The following is a 14592-nucleotide window of genomic DNA, read 5'->3' on the forward strand; positions in this document are numbered from 1 at the left end:
CAGCCTCTCGGCTTCTGCCACACAGGAAGGCACGGGGGCTCAGTTGTTATTTGCTTTTTGGAGAGTGCTTTAGGACTGGCTTTACAAAACAAGCAGAGGTGAAGGAGGGAGAAGAGCTCCGTTGCCCGGTTTTCAGCATTTCTGGAAGCATCTAAGGGGGAAGGAGGTGCTCTGCACACCCGGACCCAGCCAGCCTCTCACCCGCTGGTCATCTCCTCTGCAGCTTCCCCATCACTTCCAGGCACGACTCAGTTCACTCTCCTTATGAGAAAATCCACAGCTGATCACGTGGAAATGTGACTTTTTTTTTTCCTTTCCAGCAGAGAAGACAGAAACCATCTCATACAAAGAGCAATGGCAGCATCTGTGTTCGTGGATGGACAGCGCTGGGTTTAGCAGAGAGCTGTGAACCAAATTTGGGGCTGGTGCCAGGGGAAGTGAGCTCTGTCCCAAACTGTCACATCAGCTGAGAGCCAGGGGAAACCATTGAGTGAAACACAAACCATTTTAGGGTTATTACAGCAACTGGTTTGAGAGCCTGCCGTGGGAAGGCAGCAATGCTGGCTGAATGTAAAGGCAGGGCCCAGGAGCAGCAGCAGGCACCATAAATAAGGTCCTGTCAGCCTGGCCATGATAAGCCTTGAGATCCTCACTTGGTACATATCCTACCCCTTTGGAAAAATCACAGGAGGCTGGAACTTGGCACACCAGCCTCCATCTGCCCTGGGGTTTGTGCAAATCTCAGCTCTGCTCAGACACCTCCATTTGACCAAAAAAAAGGCAGAAGGAAAAAAAATCAAAACAAAAACAAAGACTTTGCCAGAACACTTCAGCCAATTGCTCTTTTTGCCACAAAAGGACAGCTCAGAGTATCAGCTGACAGGATTTCTAAAATCCCTTTTGAAGTGACAGCCCATATTGATATTAACAGCTGGAGAGAGATGCAGTTTTACTGAGGTTTTAAAGGTTTGCAGGTCTCACAATGAATTTGACAGGTGTCAAGGCAAAAGCCCTGCTTCATGAGCAGCTCTAGCACCTTCTCCCATCTCCTTTGCCACACAGCACAGTGTTACAAACAAAACCTTCCTACAACAGAGCATCTTTATTCAGGCCAACCTAGTGATCTTCCTCTTAAAAGAATAATTAAATAACTAATAGCGTTGAAAAGGCCAACATTTAGTTTTACTTCAAAGTTTATGAAAAGATGAGGGGGAAGAAAAAGGACATTTTGAAACATTTTGAATTTAAAACGTTTTCCTCATTTTCAAAGAAGATAAAATGGAAGACAAAAAGGTGGCGCTTTAGAAAGTGAAATCATTGAAGTAAATTCTTTCTTCTCACTTTTTAGCTCTCCCTAGGGAAAAAGCCCAACAAACAGCTAAGATGAAATAGTGAGGGCTTGTCTGAGCAGGAAGGCTTTATCTGTTAGATATGTAGCTGTAACTCTGTAAGTGCCTGAGTTCTTTTAGTGCAACCTTTTCCAGCTCAGTTTAATCAGTTTGCAGTGTCATAAACAGCTTTAAAGAGGAAAAGAAAACCATAATTTGTGAGAAAAAAAAAAGCTTGTAACAAAACAACAGTGTTCACATGGGTAGTTAAAATTTAACCTTGGTATAAAATCATCCCTTGACTTTCATGTTTAAAACTTTCCCATGTAGACAATTTCTCAGAGGAAACATAAGGGTTTGGGAGGGAAGTGGGGTGGGAAGTGAAATACTTTCCCACTACTAAGCAGAATGAGAAATAGAAGCAAGTAAAGACAAGGTTTAAGAAACACTTTCCCTCAGATGTTGCTCCTTTGTCCTTTCCACTCTTTCTCCCATTTGTTTTAAAATAAGAGAAAAAGAAATAAAACCTGAGGCAGCCACTTAAAGATAAAACACCAGCATGATTAAAATTAATAAAATTGGGGGTGGAGAGGGGGTGCACTATTATTTTCAAGAATAGGCAATCCTTTTTCTGATGCTTATCCCCAATACCAAACCCCTGACTTTCTAATTAATTTGCATTTGGCAACACAGGAATGTCATGGTTGTGACACAGAGGTTGTAACTTACAGGCTCCTTTCTCCCACCATATTAATTTCTGTCTTTTCCAACACCTTGTTTCCAGGATTCTGCCTTCCAGAAACAGGCAATGTGTTAATTGCAACAGTCCAAGCAAAAGCATCTCCCACATTTTGCATGAGACTCAATGCCCCAACAGCCAATTTGCAGGCATATCTCCACAGGTTTCTAGGCAACTCCAACACAGGAGGCTTTTCCTGGAATTTAATGGAAGTCAAAGGTGGAAAACTCATACTGGACAATTCAGCAGAACATGTGCTACTAGCAGGCTTCCTGTTATTTCCACACAAACAGTTCTGAAACTGCTTGGCAAGTTATCAATGTATGGATTCCAGGACTGCCAGCACTGCCAGCTTCAGACATTGCAAAAATAATGAATCAGGCCACCAAAACACTGTTCTGAAATCACCTTCTGCTTGTTGAGTTTGCTGAGGCTACTGGGAAAAGATCTGGGTTTCCTTTGCAGCACAGAAGGGGGCTGGAATATCAAAGACACTTGAAAGGAAATTAAAATTGCCAAGCAATTACTTGATTCCAGGTGCTGGAGATTTAATAGATACAAAAAACAACCTCATCAAAAAAAGTATGACCTTTGTGTTATATTCTGTAAAGCTGAACCATTCTAGGCTATTTAGGATGTTGCAGGAGACCCTAAACCCTGCCAAGCAGGCTTGCTAAACATGGACAGAGAAGTATTGGACATTTGTTCTCTATTTCCTCTAAAAAGGAGTGACAACAGAGTGCCTTAGGCAAAGGGGCAGCACAGGGAAACAGGACAGCCACAATTTCCACTTTACAAGATGTTTTCCAAGATCACCCAAAGAGAAAACAGAAGATAGTGCAGCCTTCAGCTGTGTCCTTTGGTGTTTCTGATAAGGATTAAGGGGTGTTTCTTCCCCTGGTTTCAGAATCACTTTTTTATGAATGCAAGCACACACTTGTAGGAAAAAGTGTCTAAAGCTAGAAGTGAAGCAAAGTAAATAAATTATTTTTGTCTTCACAAATACTTACAGGTGTCCCCAAAAAAATCCTGTTTGGTTCAGTTGCCCCACCTTTATCTCTGCACCCTGGTCATGAAATCACATGAGAAGGAAGTTGTTCCATAAAAGTTTCGATATTTCTTGGTTCTGTGTGGGAAAGATTAGCTACATTTGTTCCCAAGTTTCTCTGAATTTAGACAGAGGCTGACATTTGAGATAGTTTCAGAGAATCATAAAATGTCCTGGGTTGGAAGGGACCTTAGAGTTTATCCAGTGCCACCCCCTGCCATGGGCAGGGACACCTTCCACTATCCCAGGTTGCTCAGAGCCCCATCCAGCCTGGCCTTGGACACTGCCAGGGATGGGGCAGCCACAGCTTCTCTGGGAAACCTGTGCCAGGGCCTCAGCACCCTCACAGGGAACAATTTCTTCCTAATATCCATTCGAAACTCACTCTCTTGCAGCTTGAAGCCATTCCCCCAGTCCTGTTTACTACATGTTCTTGTATGAAGTCTCCCACTCTCATTTTTGTTTTTATCAAAAGGCATTTATCCAACAGACTGCCACATGCCTCTGTTGCAATTTAGCTAGAACAATTCATTATGAGCTCAGTGATTATACAACAGTGGGGAATACAGGGATTCTCCAGAAAAAAATTAAAATTCTAATTATTTTAAGCCCTTGCACATTTATGTGAGGTTTCAGTAAGTTTATACCCAGAACATCACAACAGCAATTACTGAAAATATTCTGCCTCACCTGGCTCTACAGAGTAAATACACGATATGTCTGCTGCTGTCAAAGCCACGAGGACAAAGTTACTCAAACAGGTGAAACACTCGCTGACATTCCCCCACCTGAAGCAAAGGCTTTGGATGCCTGAGCTGGGCAGATGTTGCCCTTCCAGGAGTGGTTTGGACTCCTGTCAGCTCACAGCAACCAAGGGATGTCAGAGTATTGCCATCATTTCAGATCATGCTGATGATTCATGCATGGTTACATGGCAATATTTACTCAGCTCTCAGGAGGCAAATTCATGAGGAGGGATTAGTCAGCTGTCAAGCACCCATTCCCTTACATAAGAATTATATTCTCTAAATAAAAGTCCTCATCTCCAACTTGAACTTCTGCCCCACCACCTATTCCCTCTTTTCATAAGGGGTAAATAAGGACTTGTCATTATTTCCAGGGATTTCAGGAGAAAGGAACATGGGAGATGTTGACAATGAAAAATGGAGGGGTGAATGTAGCAACTTATTTCTCAGCACAACTGAGCATAATCAAAGAAACACAAACTTTTGATTTATTCAGAGCCAATCATGGTTCCAAGGGAAGCAGACTTTGCTGGATAAAGATTAATCTCTGGCCAAAAGCAGACACCGACATGCACTGCACACCTATCAGTAGTGCACGTGGTTTTCTGTTTTTTTCCAGAGTATAGGAACACACTGCAGGCTCTAGCAAACCATTGTCTTTTGGCAGATATTACACAATTTTTGTCTTTAAAACTTGCATCACCACTTCTTGCTTTATCCAGAACATGCTCCACTTGTCGCTAAAATGGAAGGGATCTGCACAATGGAGCACGACAGAAAGCTTGGCAACTACTACAAATGCATTCACAGAAGGAAGAAAATACTTGTTAAAAACCAGCAGAGCAAAACCTGATTCCTTGATAAATGGCCACTGAGTTTGTAAGACCAAAGCAAAGCAGGCTGTGGTTTCCAAGCCACCCTGCTGTTAGAGCTGTGCCAAGAAAGTAGCACTCCCTGCCCTGCTGCTGCAGTCATCTGGCTCCAAAACATCATCCATGCTTTCTCAGTTTTATCACTTGGGCTAGTAAATGTCATTTTCTTCTTGTATGCCTTTAAATAAAGCTGTCCTAAGCGGGACAGATCAAGCATATTGTATGCACTGCTCATCTAAAAGCTGGAAGCCACTCACAGGTTTATGAGAACCCTTGTTTCTGCTTTTATCCTCTCTTGAAGAAGCAGCATCAAACGTAGCAAATCGAATTCCAGCCGTTGATGCTACAGAGGAAAGGACAGTGAGTCTCAGCCCACCTTTGTCCCCATGATCGATGCCATTTGCCATACTCACCTTTCCCTCTGCTACCACTTCACCACAAAATCCCTGCAGGTCAGGTTACTGCACTGCTCACCTGGCTCTGCCCTATGCCATATGTTGGAGGCTCCCCTGATGAGGCCCTAGTATAGCATTTCACCTCTGAGTGGGCTTTTATCACAACAGAAACAGAGATGGGAGCAACAGCAAGACTGGGCTAAAAAGCATCATGGAGCAGCTTTGTGCTACGTGTTGTTTGCCCGTGGAAATCCTTCAGCTGAACAGAGCAGCAATGGTGAGTACCGAGGCTTCTTAGAGTCCAGAGCCCTCCCCAGTGCCCAAAGAGACCTGCAGGGCTGTAACCAATGCAATGAGAAGCCTCAGATGTTCGGCAGTGTTCTGCTTGCCCGGGAGATGGAGCTGGCTGGTCTCAGGAGCACATGCCCATGGGTTTGGGTTTTCTCTTTCCCCTACAGCTCTAATAGCAGCACCTGGCTGCCAGCAGCACTGGAGGAGGATGGAAGACGCCTGCAGGGATCCAGGGCACACCCAGCACAGCTCCCCTGTGCTCCCAGGGCTGAGGGTCTTGCTCCTGCTCCCTCTTCTCTTTGCACTGCTGTCTGTCTGTGTGAGCTCCCCTGCTGAGATTGCCAAGGGATTGAATAACAGAGGGGAAGGAACAAAGAGCCCGCAAGGAATAATCCCAGATGCAACTGTCCTCATGGGAAAAATATTCTATTATCCAGTGCCAGCATTTGCCTTTCAGGGAACGGTAACTCGGTACAAGGTAATGCTATTCAATACATTTCCTGGTACAATCCTGCAGCAAAGACATGCACTTTATGTTTAAAATGAACTCACTGAAAATCTCCTTCTAGAAAGTGCCTCAGATGTATTAGAAACAGGTAGAACGGTTAGCAAAAATTTCACCATCGTTCACTGCCAACGCAGCAGCTCTCTACTGAGCAAATAAACAACCTACACACACTTGTGTTTTATCTACCAGCAGTCTAAAGAGTGCAGGATCTTGAAAATAATACTATAAAAACACCTAAAATAAGCACTACATGAAAAGCCAATGCACTGTGGTTTCTAGGAATTTCAGGTAGATCAGTTGTGGCTGTTTCTGAACTTTTGTCCAGCTAGAGCTTACAGTATGCAAAACTGGAGTAGTTACACCATTTCCCATCACTAATTCTGTTTCTCTGCTATCCTCTTATGGAGCAGGTCGCTTTAGCCAGTGGTGCAGATTTGCCAAAATGGTTGGAATTCAGCCCCGAAACAAACACACTGCAAGGGCTGCCGATGGCAGGGGAGGGAGGCGTGTACCTGCTCAACCTTGCTGCCTCTGGAGGGCTGCCTGCCCAGGAAACACCGAGGGCTGCTGCAAATTTCACCATCCGTGTGCAGGACAGCAGTTTATCCTTGGAAATGCAGAACTTGAAGCACATACCAAACGGCTACCAGTGAGTACTGCTGGCCTCCATGGGTTCTGCTCTAATTAATTAATGTTAATTAAAAAACAATTTTTAAGAAAAAGACGTGGGTGCTCCCTAATTGAAACAGGGTGGGTTTTTCCTGTTGTAGAAATGTGGAAATCAGGGAACAAAAACCTAAAGAAAACCCCACAAAGTATTGAACAGGCACATGTTGAATGTGCAGGAGGCTTTGTTGTCCCAGAGCAACAGTGCACAGCAAACACAGGCATGAAGACTGCAAGCCCAGCAGCACAGGGAGACTGATTCTTCATTGTACAGGTGGCATCCAGCCACCCTGCTCCAGTTCCTAACTCTTCTCTGAGCAGGGAGAGAGGCAGGCTCCCAGTGAGGCTCCAAATTGCCTCCACAAGACACTGTTTGTTACCACTGATGGGACTTTCTTAGTGTAAATACCTACATTTGATGTCTAACAGATTGGGAATATCTCTGAAGTTAATTACTTCCATGATGAGGACAGGGTCTGGGAAATTCAGCAAATGCTGGTGGGTTCTGCACAAGTAATGGGATCAAATTTAGCAATTTGTGAAGTTAGTGGAATGGGAAACATTCATATATTCAAGGAGAAGGAAGTTTTGGATTAAGAGGCAAAATTCTGAGCAATGATAGATTAAATTCAAATAGAGATCTTCACAAAAACGGGGAGGGGTAAAAAGAATTACTCTTAACCACTCTAATTCTGGTCTTTCAATGTCAGGTGTGGGAAGGAAGCTCCCATCACTTGTGCTGAAATCATTCTCTCTGCTGGAGCAACAGCCCTGGAAGTTCAGGAGCGCCTGTCCTTGGTGAGCAGGATGGCTGAGTACCTGCACCTGGAGAGATCCCTGCTGACCCTGCTGCAGCACACAGGCCCAGCAGCCAGGGGCTCCCACGTCCTGGCTGAGGACACCAGGCACATCAACCTCACTGGCAGCCACTACGTGGGGCTCTCCTGGCCTGTCACATGTGGAGGCTTTACCCTGCTCCATGAATTCATCCAGGTCCTGCAGCACAACATGAACTCACATCACCTCTCACAGCTGCTAGGGTATGAAATTGCAGGCTGGAGAATACTCAGGAGAGGGGAGTATGAAAAAAAGTCTCCAAGACTACACCGCAGGCAATTAATGTTCACACCAACACCTGCATTAAGACCAACTAGAATTACCCAGAGACCAGCTGCAGGAGAGGCTTCCAGGCCTTTGTTCTTTCCTGTGCCAAGCCAGTTACTCACACCACCTGTGCTATCATTCAGAGCTACTCAGAGCTTATCAACTTTCTGTGCAGAAAGTGTAACCATGGCAAGTTACAAGATGCAGAATAATATCCACCTTGCAAGTCAAGAAAGCTTGGTCACCTTAGAAATGGGCTCAGTATGGGCCATGCCAACTAACCCCACAGTATCCATTATGTTTGCAGACTCTCATTTCCCAGATCTTTCACCTTCACTGATGACTGAAACGAGGCTTCTCTTCTCTGAACTGGAAGTGCTGCCTGCTAGAGCTTCTGGTACATCCTTGCTGCTAGAGCAGCCAGAGCCTCACATGCCTGAGACAGACTCCTATTTCCTTTCCAGTAAATCAGAGAAATCCACATACCATCTCCTGCAGGACATCACTTCAGGCACAGAGCAGCTTTCCAGGCCATGGGTGATAAACACTCTACAGGAGTGGCCTCACAGTTCAGCAGTGGCATTTTCTCCCAAGACAGAATTATACCCATTTTTGCCAGGAGCAATGTCAGTATCAGAAGTGCCAGATTACAGCAATAAGGCAAAAAGCCATTTTCCAGAACTTGAAAAGCCTTCTAATGCATCTTTCTCTCCAGAATCACTCTCTTTGCTTTTCCAAGAAGCTTCAGTAAAGACCACAACTTTGTCTGGCCTTCACATCTCCCATCAAGGACACAATCCCAGCTGTCTTAGGAAGCAGCAGTCTGACCAAGTGTTCACTAATGGCTGTGAACCTCAATCTATGACTATCCCACAGCCCAGTGGCTTTCCATTTGCTGGAGGGAAAAGCACAGCTTCTTCTGTAGCCCAGAGAGAAGCACAGACCCTCTATTCCAGATTGATTTTCAGTGCTGAAGCCTCAGCCATCTTTCCCCACACATTAACCAGCACAGTCCCTGGTAAAGCTGAAGCACCTCATGAACCAAGTCTGATGACTCTGTCCCACCCTGACACCACCCCAGTTCTTACTGTGCCTGAAGACTTTTCTGCCTTTCACATGTCCAGGTTATCCAGACCAACAAATACATTCCTACCTTCTTACAGCAGCAGCATGCTCAGAACAGAGCCACAACCCACACGGATTTTATCCAGTGGCACAGAGGAATTGCTTTCAGATAAAGATCTGGGAACAAATGGAATTTTGCCAAATGACACCAAGCCTACCTTGGAGTTACACAACACCTCAGGCATCAAGCCAGATGCTATAGAAGCACCTCTGGTGACTTTATTTAATGCCACTTCTCACCTGCCCAGCAGCATACCAGGTATGTTTAAGATTTGACTTTCCTTTTTTCCTCTTTCCTGCCCTGAGTCCTGCCAGAATAGTTCAATAGAGTTTCTTGTGCAAAAGCACTACTTCCCTGCACTAGGCATGTGCCAGCAGCAGTCTTCCTAATTAGGGAATGCAATTTTTTTTGCTTAGCTGGAGCAGATAACTCCCAGCAGATAGCTGGGAGCAGCTGAATGATCAGGCCAAGTTTTGACCATCCTGTCTAAGAAAAGGTGTGGACCCTTAAAAAACTCGAAAGGAACACAAGGATGGTCAGAGGTCTTGAAATCATGTCAAACTCAAATAATTAGTCTAGGAGACTGAGAAAATACATGGGTTTGTATAATATTTTGCTTGAAAGATGAAATATGCATTCTCAGAATCCCCTGGGAACTAACACAGCACTAATGACCTTCAAGTGCAGTTAAGATGATTTAAGTTAGACATTAACTAAACTTTCTCACAGTAAGGATAATAGAACATTAGAAAAGATGCTTGAAGAACATTGTGGAGGGTTTTTAAGGACCGAACAATAAATATTTATCAGAAATTACACACAAGTAGTTGAGTATCCTTTGGAGTAAAGAATTAGGCCAGACACACCTTTAGTCTGCCTTCTCCTCCAAGTGCATGAGTCTGTGACTCAGGATTAAGTGCATACTCGACAATAGAGATGGCTTGTTTGTAGTGCCAGCTGGTAAATTTGTAGGATTATGTCTGAGTCACCTTACATTAAATCTGTAAAAATATACACATGGAAGATTTCAAACAGTTACAAAATGCAGAATTAAGAGCCTTCTTAATGCCCTTCAGAGCCATCTTATTTCTAAAACGTTATTAGACCTACATTAGTAGTACATTGAGTACAAGTCTCTACTCAAAGCCTGTACTCAGACTGCAGTCTGAGGTATCTAGGTTTGCCATCAGATGTCCCAGCAAGCATCACTGGAGAGAGACTATTTTACAAAAGCACGTGAGGTGTGACAGGACAAGGAGTAATGGCTTCAAACTGACAGAGGGCAGGCTTAGATTGGATATGAGGAAGAAATTGTTCCCTGTGAGGATGCTGAGGCCCTGGCACAGGTTTCCCAGAGAAGCTGTGGCTGTCCCATCCCTGGCAGTGTCCAAGGCCAGGCTGGATGGGGCTCTGAGCAACCTGGGATAATGAAGGTGTCCCTGCCCATGGCAGGGGGTTGGACCTGGATAGTCTTTAAGGTCCCCTCCAACCCAGGCCACTCTGTGATTCTGTGATCTATCAAAGCCCACAGATGAACTACACATTACTATTATTAGCACTCTTGCAAGCACAGGCCATGTAGAAATATGAAAAAAAAACAACAAAACCACCAAACCCTTCCTTCTCCAGAGACAGAAGCCACTTCCATTCCCTCATTTTTTAAAGGGGGAGGTTGAACTCCAGTCTGCTTCCCATGATCCTTCCTGTGCTGGCAGAATTTGGCAAAGGTCTTTAATCACATGCCATAAAAGCTTTCAAACTGTATTCCCAACCCTGTAGCACATTATTGGCACAAGATTCGTTTTACATAGGTCTAAATGATCTTTGACCTTAAACTGTAATGATCTCACTTTCACAGAGGTGGGTGAGACACTGCTGCCATCACACCTGGATCCAAGCATCCAGCTGTTTCCCTCATCTGACAGACTACAGTTTGTGGAAAGTGCATGGATTCTCCCTCCATTTTCTGCTTCACGAGAGCTGCAGACAGTAACCCAAGGTAAAAACAAGTTTACTTTTCTGTTCTTGCTTCTGCCATCAACCTTTTCATCCACCCTGCAAGGTGTCTCTGGTTTACTGCACTAGAACCCATGCAGTCCTCAGAGCATCATGACAGAAATACTCATGTGCTGAGTTCATCCCTCCCTAATGTTTACATTAGGTAATATACAAGGACAGGATAATACGGCATGATTTTACTAGTTCTTACCATGAAGTGTAGAAAGCACAAGTACACAAGATCTAGAAATGGCAGGAAGAGAGGACCATTTTTTGCCACAAGTTGCAGGAACTCCGTGTCGTGATCCTTCATTCCTTGAGCCTGGCAGCAAATTTCACCAGACAGTCACAGAGAGATTTCCTTTCATACTTTATCATCCTCCAGCTTACCTGGTGTTTGCTCCCAAATTCTCTGGAACTCTTCAAACCAGGCAGACATGAAGCACTCACAGCAATCCCCTCCCAGGCATCCATTCTCTCATAAAATCCACCCCCCCCACACCAAAAAAAACCCTGATTAGTGTTGGAAATAGAAGATGAAACAATATCATGTTGTGACATTTCTGTGTAAAAGTTACTGGAGTTAGATGTTATTGTTTGGGAAGGGGCTATACAAGACCTCACTAATATTTTTGCCTAGACAAAACAGTGTTGAGGATATTTACAGCTCTTTAAATAAACAGGTATCTAAATATGCTTAACAAATGAGGTTAAGACATGATCAATAACAAGACTTGACTGTTAAAAGTTTCAGTTTTGGCACACTCCACAACCCTGAGGCTGACAAGATTTCTTTACCATCACTCAGCAAGCGATAGCAATTTTTTCCTCCTAATTCTTTCTCTCCCTTTTCTCCCTCCTCTCTAAAGGGCAAGCAAACACTTCCCCAAAGGTTGTTCATTCCATTAAATTCCTAACAGCAACCATCGGATGCCTGTTCTTTTTCCCTATACCTGCCAGCACATTTTATGACAAGGAAGATGGCAACTCCACTCAGTTATCCCTACAAATCCTTCCAGCTGATGGCTCTCCGGTGGGATCAGAGAGCTGGCTGCAGTTTAACACCTCCCAGCAAGCCATGCATGGCTATCCCCTAGAGACAGACTTGCAGTATTCCCCTCAGGAGTTTGTGCTGTCTGCCATGGATTCTGGAGGTCTGACAGCCTGGCAATCCTTCACCATCGAGCTCCTGAAGCCCCCTGAGCTACCGTGCCACCTTTTCACTGTGCGGACCAAGAACAGCTACTCCTCTTTCCTGAGGGAGAGGAGAAGGGTGGGTTTGTTCCTGGAGAAGCTCTCCCTCTTCCTGAACTCCAGCAGCCCCAAAGACATCACAGTGACAGCTCTGCAGCCTGGCTCCACACTCATCTCCTGGTACAACAGCTCGCTGTGTGCAAGCACCAACAGATCCTCCAGCTGGTGTGGGAAAGTGGAAATCCAGCAGGCACTGGAGAAACTGAGAGTGCCAGCTGGGTCTGTGCACCCACAGTTCGTCCAAGCAATGCTGCCAGAGTACAGAATCGATGTGACTTTCAGCATTTCCTACAGCGAGGACTGCCCAGCGAGCACAAGGACGTTCCCCAGGCCTTGCAGCAGCCCCGAGCCAACACTCCAAGCCAGGAACGATTCCACGATGAGGAGCAGCCCTCGTGCCTTCCTGAGCAGCGTTTGTGCCACTGCTGGAGTGCTGCTGGCCATGGTGCTCTGCTGGCTTTGCAGGTGTCCCAGGAGGATTCCTGGGGCACAGCCTGTGATGGTTCAGACAAACTCCCAGCTGAGCCGTGCTGATGTGGAACTGGATGCCCTGAGACCTCGTAAAGTCCCTGGACACGAGTGCAGGGCTTCACTTTCACCTCCAGTATGGATCCCGCCTTCAGGACCCCCTCCCTCCCACAAGCACTGTCCCAGGCCAATCCCCCACATCACACCTCCTTTCCAGCCACCAAAATACCAACTCCCTCCCCCCTATCCAGAGGCTCTGACCACCCACCACAGCCAGGGCAACATCCAGAGGCTTAAGTTTTAAAAACCTGTAAATGGTATTAAGAGCAAATGTACAAAAATTAAAATTGCATTACAAGGTGCTATCTGTAACACTCAGGAAAAAAACCCAACATAAATAGGCAGTTAGTGATTTTTATCATGTTTCAATTTAGAACAGAACACATTTGACCCACACCTGACAAAGAGGCAGTAGCAAAAGCAGAATCCAAGTGAAGCAGGCAAAGGGATCTCTTGATGAAGGGGAAGAATTACAACCCTGTTAAAGTCAGAACAAGTAAATACACATCAAGCTGATGATGGTGGGAATGAGAGGTCACAGTCAGTGCTGAGCAAATCTCATTCCATTATGTCTCCCTGACTCATAAATATACATTTTACTAGAAAAGGCAGAACTGTCACAGAAGGATCACCACAAAACATGATGATTCCATTGAAATTCAGAGGTGCTACAACCCTGGAGTCTCTAGGCCATCTTGGAATTTTAGAGTATTTTTAAAATGCCTGACATTGTCTCTATCCTTTCAATCTCTCAAAACTTTTTGAAGTGTTTCTATAAATACATCATAGGTAACATTTCTAAAGGCAATAGTAGCCACTTAATTCTTCCTGTTAGGTAATTTGGTGCAATGTACCTTTAAAGACACATTTTAAAGTTCCAGGCTTGCCTTCTTTACAGTAAAACTGTCTTTTGTCTGCTTTCACCTGGGACAGTTCTTAGACCGCAGAAAATTCCTAAAGTTCTGCAAAAAAATTTCTAAGGACTTTTTAAACATTTTGAAATCCTTCCAGTTTAATAGATTATCATACACAAAATGCAATCCATAATTATGAATTGCATTTTGCAATCGCATAACTACGGATTAAACTACTTAATCTGTAATTTCCAATTTTAATCTGTAAACTCTTTTTAGAGCTGACAAAACCTTCCCTAAACCTGAAAGCAGTGTGTGAAATAGGAGCAAAGCAGCACCAGTGCCACTCTGCAGGGCAGGAGAGGAACATGGAATGCCCTTTCCAGAACTGCAAAGCCCAGCCCTTGCAGTCCCCTGTGTCCCTGCAAGACTCAAGTACACAAAATACAGACTCACAGTCCCCAGGCCCTGCTCATTTAATCACCAACCAGTCTGACCTGGCAGATGCTCCAAATGTGGAGAATGGAGTTAGCAAACAAGCTAAACAAATACATATTTTAATAGCAGGTGCTATTAAATTTCTCTTCCACTAATGAAGAATTTAATTCCTGTGCATGTTTTCAAGGAGTGCAGCTGAATATTAATGGCACATGAGGAGATGTAACACACAGTTCCCAAGACACAGGATGAGCTTTTCAGCTCTGACTCTCCAGCCTAGGAAATTGCACAGCTGACATTTACATGCTCCCCAGCTTCCAGATTAAAAATTCCTCTAGTAAACAAGAGAAACATTTACAGTGATATGCACTAAAATATAATTAAAACCCAGAAAGTTACGAGAAGCAATAATTTAGAGGCAGTTTTCTCCATCAGAACATTTCAGCTAGGATATCAAGTGATGTGATGATACAGGACATTCTGTTTGCAGTGAAGAAGTAAAAATAAAAGCAGTAAGTATTCAGACCAGGATCTCCAAGATTTTACACATTGCTTCTGTAAAAGCTACAAATATTTTACAATATGATAGAAAATATTACCATGCAATTACTATTCAATCACTCTGTAAAAATGGTTCTAAAATAATTTAGCAGAAAACACATCTGCATCAGACTGGCTGAATAATCACCTTGAAATT

This window comes from Sturnus vulgaris, chromosome 5 (genome assembly GCF_052056855.1).
Source record: "Sturnus vulgaris isolate bStuVul1 chromosome 5, bStuVul1.hap1, whole genome shotgun sequence".
NCBI lineage: Eukaryota > Metazoa > Chordata > Aves > Passeriformes > Sturnidae > Sturnus > Sturnus vulgaris.